This window comes from Macrobrachium rosenbergii, chromosome 27, assembly GCF_040412425.1.
Source record: "Macrobrachium rosenbergii isolate ZJJX-2024 chromosome 27, ASM4041242v1, whole genome shotgun sequence".
Classification (NCBI taxonomy): Eukaryota; Metazoa; Arthropoda; class Malacostraca; order Decapoda; family Palaemonidae; genus Macrobrachium; species Macrobrachium rosenbergii.
This window is the reverse complement of record NC_089767.1, coordinates 25,542,009-25,550,599: the sequence shown is the minus strand read 5'-3', so window position 1 is coordinate 25,550,599 and position 8,591 is coordinate 25,542,009. Positions and strand designations below refer to the sequence as shown.

General features: G+C 34.9%; 1 long non-coding RNA gene across 1 annotated transcript in view; it reads right to left on the bottom strand.

Annotated features, from left to right (window-relative positions):
- Positions 1 to 350: 350 nt before the first annotated feature.
- Positions 351 to 8,591, bottom strand: part of LOC136853504 (uncharacterized) — a 38,618-nt gene continuing 30,377 nt past the window's right edge. Inside the window, exons 2-4 of the long non-coding RNA XR_010857481.1 lie at positions 4,225 to 4,475; positions 3,588 to 3,674; positions 351 to 910 (exon numbers count right to left, since the gene is read on the bottom strand). This is a non-coding gene — a long non-coding RNA (uncharacterized lncRNA). The remainder of the gene's footprint in view (positions 911 to 3,587; positions 3,675 to 4,224; positions 4,476 to 8,591) is intronic.

Sequence of the window (8,591 nt, the reverse complement as noted above, 5' to 3'; positions counted from 1 at the left end):
TCAAGAAAGCTATAAGTAGTACATTTTTATCGGTCTTCCAGCTTCTTAAACTACCTCATCAAAGCAAACATTGAGCGCTTCTTTGAACTTTCGAGTAAGTTAGCAACTTAACCAGCTTGGTACCTTAGTTCCCTATTCAATTATTGAATCTTTCTCTCATGCTTCCTAGGTTAAGCTAGAATAGTTTCATTTGTAGTGCTTCGTAGGAATTTTATCCGTGTTAGTAAAAGTAATTTTTTTCTACCAGATAGTTGTGCAGAACTGAAATCCTCACTAATTGCAAAAGTCAATTAATGACTTTCATTAAACTAATGTATTTTAACCCTTCAGGTAAAGTAAAAAAATTTGCATTTGCGGCAACTATCGTAATTTATTTCACGCTTTTAAAATATTAATACAGGAAAACAATCTGTTAGCACTTTTTTACACAAATTTAATCACTTTATATCAAGCACCGACGTAGTATGGAATAAATAAGCGCAATATAACACTGAAGTACAAACATTCCTTCTCTATTTGCTAACAGAATTATAGAACAGTTACAAAACTACTCCTGCAGCTCAGAGAGAGAGAGAGAGAGAGAGAGAGAGAGAGAGAGAGAGAGAGAGAGAGAGAGAGAGAGAGAGAGAGAGAGATTTATAAAATACCATCTGCACGTCCTGTAATTTATTTTTGATATATCTTCTTGATATTACATGGGCGGAAAGGTCTGCAATTAATCCATAATAAAAAACCCAAAGCTCTTTTTCAATAGGAAGGCGGAGAGATGCTGCCCCGATACACGATAACCTGGCGGCTGTATCTATCGGATAATACATTAGCATTCAGCTCCTCGTCCATTCGGACCATCCATTAGCGGCTACCTTTGTTCCAGAGTACTACTTTTCAACCTTGGGCGCCACCTTACGGTCTGGAAAGGAGATATAAATAAGAGTTATAAATAGAAGTCTTGCAAACCATGAAGATACCTCATGTTTTGGTTTGTTCAATGCCAAAGCCAAATGGTCAAGGTACGTAATGTTTACAATTAAAAGGAACCAGTTTTTTTAAATCTGGTCTGTTCCATTTATTCATGAGCTCTTACACTAGAAGAAATATTTCTTAGGGTCAGTGTCAGCGGCTTAACAGGAAGGTTCGCCAATAATAATTGCCCAGTATCTTTACGGAAGTGTCTTGGTATGCAAGGTAGGTTACACAACACGAGCTCACAGAATGTAGGGGAGCAGAACATTTTAATTGATGAAAGACATTTACCAAATTTATGAGCGGAGGTAGAAACTGCGGAGGTAGAAACACGCAGACCACCACCTTACTAACTGGTTAATTTTCTGTATGGCCAGAAAAATTCTGAAATCTTTCTAAAACTATCACATACGAAAGGCTGCAACTGCAAAATGCAAAATGAAATCCTGTTTATCAAGAAATATAGACCTAAAAGAGGAACTTGTCCAAGAAATCTAACAACCAAGGTAAGTGTTACTGGAAGACCCACAATCTAAAATTGCTTCTCTTCCTAAAATCTCTGAAATTATAGCCGTAGTAATAATTCTTAAGGGCAAAGAAAATTGTAATATAAGAAGACTCACGAGTTGTTAAAATCTGTAAGATAGCAGCAACATGAAAGGATGAGAGAATAGATGGCGATGTCTTGCTACAACTCCAGACATGTAAATCATACAAATATAAGTAAAAGATGTCTAGTGCAAGATCCTTAAATAGCACAAAGACGCCAGCAGGAACCACTTATAATAAAGGGGACTATATCTCCCTTGTGGTCATAAAAGTGGCTGATCGTGGATGAAGGGAGTAAATCAATTTTAGATTTAATTGTTACTCTAGTAAGTAAAGAATCGCCCACATGCATATCTAAAGGGGAAATACAGGAACTAAAATTTTCACTTCTGAAGTTTAATTCTAACCGTCCAAACCAGGAGTCCAGGAATCTGACTTTCCAGCAGTCACAACACCAGTAGGTATGGCAACTGAGGAGCTCTTTCACAGTTTAAATAGGAGTACTGAATCTTAAAATCCCAGGAAAGGAAGATATTTAGAACAATACCAGCCCTTGCAAAGGATCACTACCGTTGGGGACATGAACCTGCCCCACAAGCCAACGCGAAGGCATACTAAACCTGGTCAATCGCACAATTAAAATTCAGTTACCGCCGAGACTAAGGGATCTCAAGTACAGCAGAAGGCGAGAAACCAAGGTTACCCAAACGACTGAACAAAGTGTATGCTTCAAAGATTCTCAACGTAAGGGGAAGAATAAAAGCCTTAAGTACAACAATTAACCAAATTGGATACAAAATCATAATCAAAACAAATCACTTAAAGCCTTTCACAATTGTTACCAAACGAATACAAAGAGAAATGACCGATTGAATTAAACAAATACCAATAAATCAAAAGTCACCAGGGGAGTTGGTTAAGCACCAATTGGCCTTGGCTGCTATGCAGGAGCCAGTAAAATCTGCCATCAGGAAGTTAGAATGTTAATGGTATAAAGCTGAGCAATTTCATTATACAGGTTAATTATTTCTGTTATTACTAAGCATGGTTTGCTCTTTGTATACAAACCACTAACATTTCTTCTTAATTCAGCCAATATCTAATATCTAAATTTTAACAGATTAATTCATGTTATATGTTTCAAAAATACCAAAAAAAAAAAAAAAAAATCAAAAGGACAAAGTAAGAATAACATTAAAACTATCTGAAAATCATTGATTGAAGTTCAATAGCTTTTTGGCCTCAAAACTTTAAAGTAAATTAAACTTTAAAGTTATGGACAAAACGACAAAATTAAAACTATTACTGCTGACCTTCGAGTTTTAAGTGCTATGTTTTAAAAATTGTTAAATATTAAGTTAATGAAATTCAAATTACGTTAGTGTAAAAAATTATTAGCAAAAATTACGTGAATTCATAAATGCACGAAGTCAAGTTACTTTAACGACCTTTAAAAGAAAATTAAGTTACTTAATAACTAGTCTAGTGCACCTATTCACCTGAAAAAAAAAACCTCCCACGAAACTGTTCGCAGGCCCTAAGGCCTACGAACAGCTCATGGGAGGGGCCTCCACCCCTACAGGAGCACCACCCCAGTAGGGGTGGAGGTAAAAAAAAAAAAAAAAAGTTAAGTGATTAGATAACCGATTTATAAGGAATGACCTCAACACAGCAATGGTCATTGATTGAATGAAATAATGAATTTGGTTTAAATAACAGAACTAGAATCTCACCTTTGGTTATCCAAACTTTAATTGCCAAACCAAAAGTGTTTTTTTTCACACGAGCAGTTTCAGAATGGAATTTAAAACGGTTCACAACGGCATAAAAAAAAAAAATAAAAAAATAAGGAAAAAAAAAAAGTTACGTAATTCAAATGCTGATTATGATGATCAGGATTATCCTGCATTCTAAATTGATTAGCCTTAATGATTATAAAAAGGCGAAAGACAAAACCAACCACATTTTTGTTAAGTGTAGAAAAAGCTTACAATAATAAGACTTTACGCTCTTATTTGAAATTCCGGCAGATCTCTAATCAGACTGAAATACAAGACAAAAAAATGGAAACTAACCTTGCAATTTCAAAAATTTTAAGATCCACTCGGCAGAAAATGGCAATGCTCTTTGACAGAGAATTTCTGTGTTGTACTCACCAGATCCTGAAACAGTTTCAGTATTAGTATGGAACTAAACGCTTGACCCGTTACACTTTCACTAATGATTGTTATAAAGAATGGAAACTAAAAGCCTATATTTATCAGGTGAAAAATTTCCTGAGTATCATTAAATTTCCAAGTAAATTTCCAATTAAAATGGTTCAAGTCCACCATTCACCTTTGTCAATTATATTAAAGTTTAAACAACCACTAACTTAGTAGGAATGGTTAGGCTAATTTAGGCTAGTGCAGCCGAATGATACGGAAAAATAGACCTAAAAACAAAACAATTGTTGCATGAAGAACCTACGTAAATTCTAAATTAACCATGACATAAAAATAATTTATGTATAGGACAGTTTTAAAACTATTCGACCAAGAAGGGTTACCAAAGAAATAACTGCCGCAACAAGCTACTTCATGTAACACAGCAAGAAATTTCTAAGGACTTAAATACACTTAAACGTTAAGGATAATATGAGTTAAACTACAGTACTAAAACTTAAAAATAATAAATCTGAAACTTAACGTCTTCTCAGTAAAAAACTCTTACCTTTTTTCGCGTAGACCTTCCTCCTGGAGCCCACAGAATATCAAGACATTCCGCTACGAAATCCTACGCGCCTTGAAGACGATTTTGCACTAAACACTAGTCCATAAAATGCAGATTCCCAGCCTTCAAGATCGTAACAACGCTGCTAATAACCGCCGTGACAACCGTAACGAGAAACTAAAGCGCCCGATTTATGCGCGCTACAAGCACACCTCGCTGACGTCACTCAGCAAGGACGATGTAGGAAGCGTCTGAAAAAATGGACAAGGTACAAAAGAAGAAGCAATCCTTACTCTGTATTCTTTGTTGTTGAAATTTTATTTATTATTCTTGTTTACATTTTCATTTTTAAAAATTTATTCTTCATTACAGGACGTGTACTGTGGACAAAGAAAAAATAAGATTGAAGATGAAAGTGTAGTACAAAATACATAATTAATAAATGTCGAAACTCAAGGGAAAAACATTTTGAAATATTCGTTGACGCCTCTCAGTCAAAATCACGAGGGACAGAAAGAAAGCTGCTAGAAATCTTAATCCACGAGCAAATATGAGACTTCGTTGTTTTATGTACATAACAAACATCTTAAATTAGGTTTATTTTACTGATATGCTGCATCTCTTAAGATTATAAGCCAAGCGGAACAGCACATTCGGGGTTTTACATTTGTCGTACAGCTTCCCTTTGTTTTCCTTTGTCCAGAATGAACACTACAATATCTATGATTTTGCCCACCATAATAAAATGTTTCGTCATTCTGAACTTCGATGAGATGTTCCTTTTCTTTAACTCTTCTTCTTCTTTCTTTAACGTGCTTTTTCCCATTTTTGTATGGGTCCTAAACGATGCCATCATTTTTGAAAAAAATTCTCGATCGGCTGCCCTGCCTGACATCGCTTACCCCGGTAGCGTAAAATTCATACCCGACCCAATGCCCTTTCTTCCCAGCAGCGAGAAGTTGTTGCCGGGTAGGTCGAGAGTTCGAGACGTGAGATGTTTGTGATTTTAGAAGGTGTTGTAGTGGCTTTGTTTTGTGATTTGATTACCCATTTGCTTTTTACAAACCTATCCGTTGACATACTCCCGGGATGTCTACACGGATAGCAAAGTCCGGATTTGAACCTCGCGCCACAGAGTAACCGAAATCGAGTATGGGTCCTAAACATCGAAAAAAACTAGTTATGAAAACTAAAAAAGCCAGCTGAATACAGAAGTGGAAAGGAGAAAAGACGAAAATAACTAGAATTAAAATAACAGCTGAATACAAAACCCTAAGAATTATGAGCATTCAGATTCTCTCTAAAACTGAGATGAAGACAGCCATCAGTAGCGCACTCTCCCTCCAAAAATAGCAACGAAAATATTTATCGTTAGGGCGCGACTGACATTGATGAAAATACCAGGGCAGTACATCATAATGCATTCTGCTGATAGGTGTCTATTGCAGTTAGTATATATATACATATATTAGTATATATATATATATATATATATATATATATATATATATATATATATATATATATATATATATATATATATATATATATATATATATATATATATATATATATATATATATATATATAATATGCAATAGATATATATCATATAGAATACTAATCCTAGACAGCTATCAGCAGAATGCATCCTGATGTACTAATCGTATTTTAATCAACGCCAGACGTACCCTAACGATAAACATTTGTGTTTGTTCTATCGTTGTAGAGGTGATGGAAACATATCCATTATATAAAAAATCTGAAATAGTTTGATCACACGAACATGATAATTGCTTCCTTGCATACAGATAAAGGGATTTTCCTATAGATAGTGACCCCCACGGGTTTTAACCCGGTGTGTATCCACCTTTGCGGCGTGTTTAATACAAGCCCGTTGAGGATTACCGTAAAAGCATAAACAAAAGACTGTAAATATCATAAAGATCTTCTTCTTCTTTTAACGTGCTTTTTTCCTATTTGTATGGGGTAAGTACGATGCCTTCTTTTGAAGGACTTTGATAATAAAGATAATGACCCTAAAGAAATATTAGTCCTGGATGACGAGCCCCGAAAACCCTTGGGGGGTCACTATGTACGAATGATCCAGAAATAGACAAGTATTGATAAAAATAAGATTATCGGAAAAAGTTATCGGGCATAATGACCACGCTTTTGCCAAACAGAAGAAAAATCATTCAGCGAACATTTCAATGGAGGATACCATTCTTAACAGGCCTCGATGCTCGGCCACTTCCTAGCATTACTCTTTAATGGAATTACTTGTTTCTTTCTTTAAAATCTTCAGTTATAAACCCTCACAGACAGAGTCAGCGGAAAACAAACCCAAGAATGCACCACAGGAAAATCAGACTACAGAGAGAGAGAGAGAGAGAGAGAGAGAGAGAGAGAGAGAGAGAGAGAGAGAGAGAGAGAGAGAGAAGCTACAGGAAAAGGTGATAAATAAATAAATATGGGCGTGATCTCGGTAGGGTGACCACATCGTCCCTGCATGCGGACCTAATTCTTCTGGTTCGGTGAGACATTTCACCGTCATTGGTCACTGTTCGTCGAAGACACAACAGCGGTGGAAGACAAGTCACAGTCACTTTTCTCTCTCGAGTCAATTGGCAAGGGACAGCAAGGAAGGGAGAGCACATTAGTGAAGAGTGTAAGGTTAAATTAGCTGTGCAGATGGGCGACAGGAATTGTAAACAAGCAATACTTAGGCAGAAAAAGAATCGCAGAACAAATAACGCTGCAGACACGCGGAAGCTTAGTTTGTTATTCTTGACTCCTCTTCCTTCAGGTCTGAACTTGACAAGGACAGTCATAATGAGATGTTCTGTCTGTTGCTTTTTAAATATATATATATATATATATATATATATATATATATATATATATATATATATATATATATATATATATATATATATATATATATATATATAATGTGTGTATGTATGTATGTATGTATGTATGTATGTATGTATTATGTATGTATGCATAACTGAATCACGAAAATATGGAACGTGATGAATATATAAATAAAGATAGAATCCACGAAAGAAAGAAAAGCACTAGAGTGCTGCAAGGCCTTTCGACTTAATAGTCCTTTACTAAACGTATAAATATTTTATATTATAAATATTTATATATATATATATAATATATATGTATATATATATATATATATATATATATATACTATATATATATATATATATATATATATATACTGTGTATATATATGTACATATATATATACATATATACATATATATATATATATACATATATATATATATATATATATATATATATATATATATATATATCTGGTTTTATATATATATTATTTTTTTGCCGTTTTATGTGCTTTTGCAAAGCCCCAAGGACCCCTAACTATCCGATTTCTTCGCGTACCCAGTGTGCTCGAGTTCGGTGTCTTCATTTTATATCGATTTCGGGTTCAAGGCTTTACAGTAACAAACATATCCAAAAAGCGTAAAGGATTGGGAAGTTAGGGGTCACTGTAACTATTACTGAAACTATTATTTCATTTGCTGAATCATGCTTGAACTCCCGTGTAAAGAAACCTGCATCTCAACTACTGCGTACACCCACAAAGAGGTCTCACTAAGCTACTAATACTGCGGATGCACCTCTGTTTTCATACACTTTCACACCACCTACATAGCCCTTACTAAGTCTTCCTTTCTTCCTTCCTACTCATACTTCCAAATTTACAATCCTCTCACCAATCTGTCCTTCCTTATTCTTTCTACATGACCAAACCATCTCAGCAAACATTAATCCATCTTTCACTTATGATAACATTTCTAATATTTCTACTAAACTCCCCATTTCACATCCTATCAGTTTTCCCATGACGTAAGCTATGAACACAGATGACTTCCAGAGCTTCAACCTTCTTTCTTTCATTTGCATTCTATAAAGCCACCTCTCTTCCATAAAGGAGGGTTGGCTCAACAAACCTTTCGCTCACTACAAGCCTAACTTTCATAGACACTGCAAGTCTCTTCTAAGCTCTTTATACACATCCTGCTACCTTTCTTGCAACATTTGCAATTACCCTCTTGAGTTACCCAAAATACCTATTCGATCCAAGCATCATAGTACTGAATCGACATCCTAAGTTTATTCGAAATTATTCTGGTTTATAGGAAAGTAATAATCCAGTGTTTTCGAAGCCTTCTCAGACTTTGCTAAAAGAACTCTTTGATTTGGCATTGCAAAAATTATAGGATTAGAATTCATCCACTAACAAGAGATGTGTGTCATTTACGTAGGTGATGAATACTATGTAAAATTTAGTAAATGATCGCAAAGATCTTTTATTA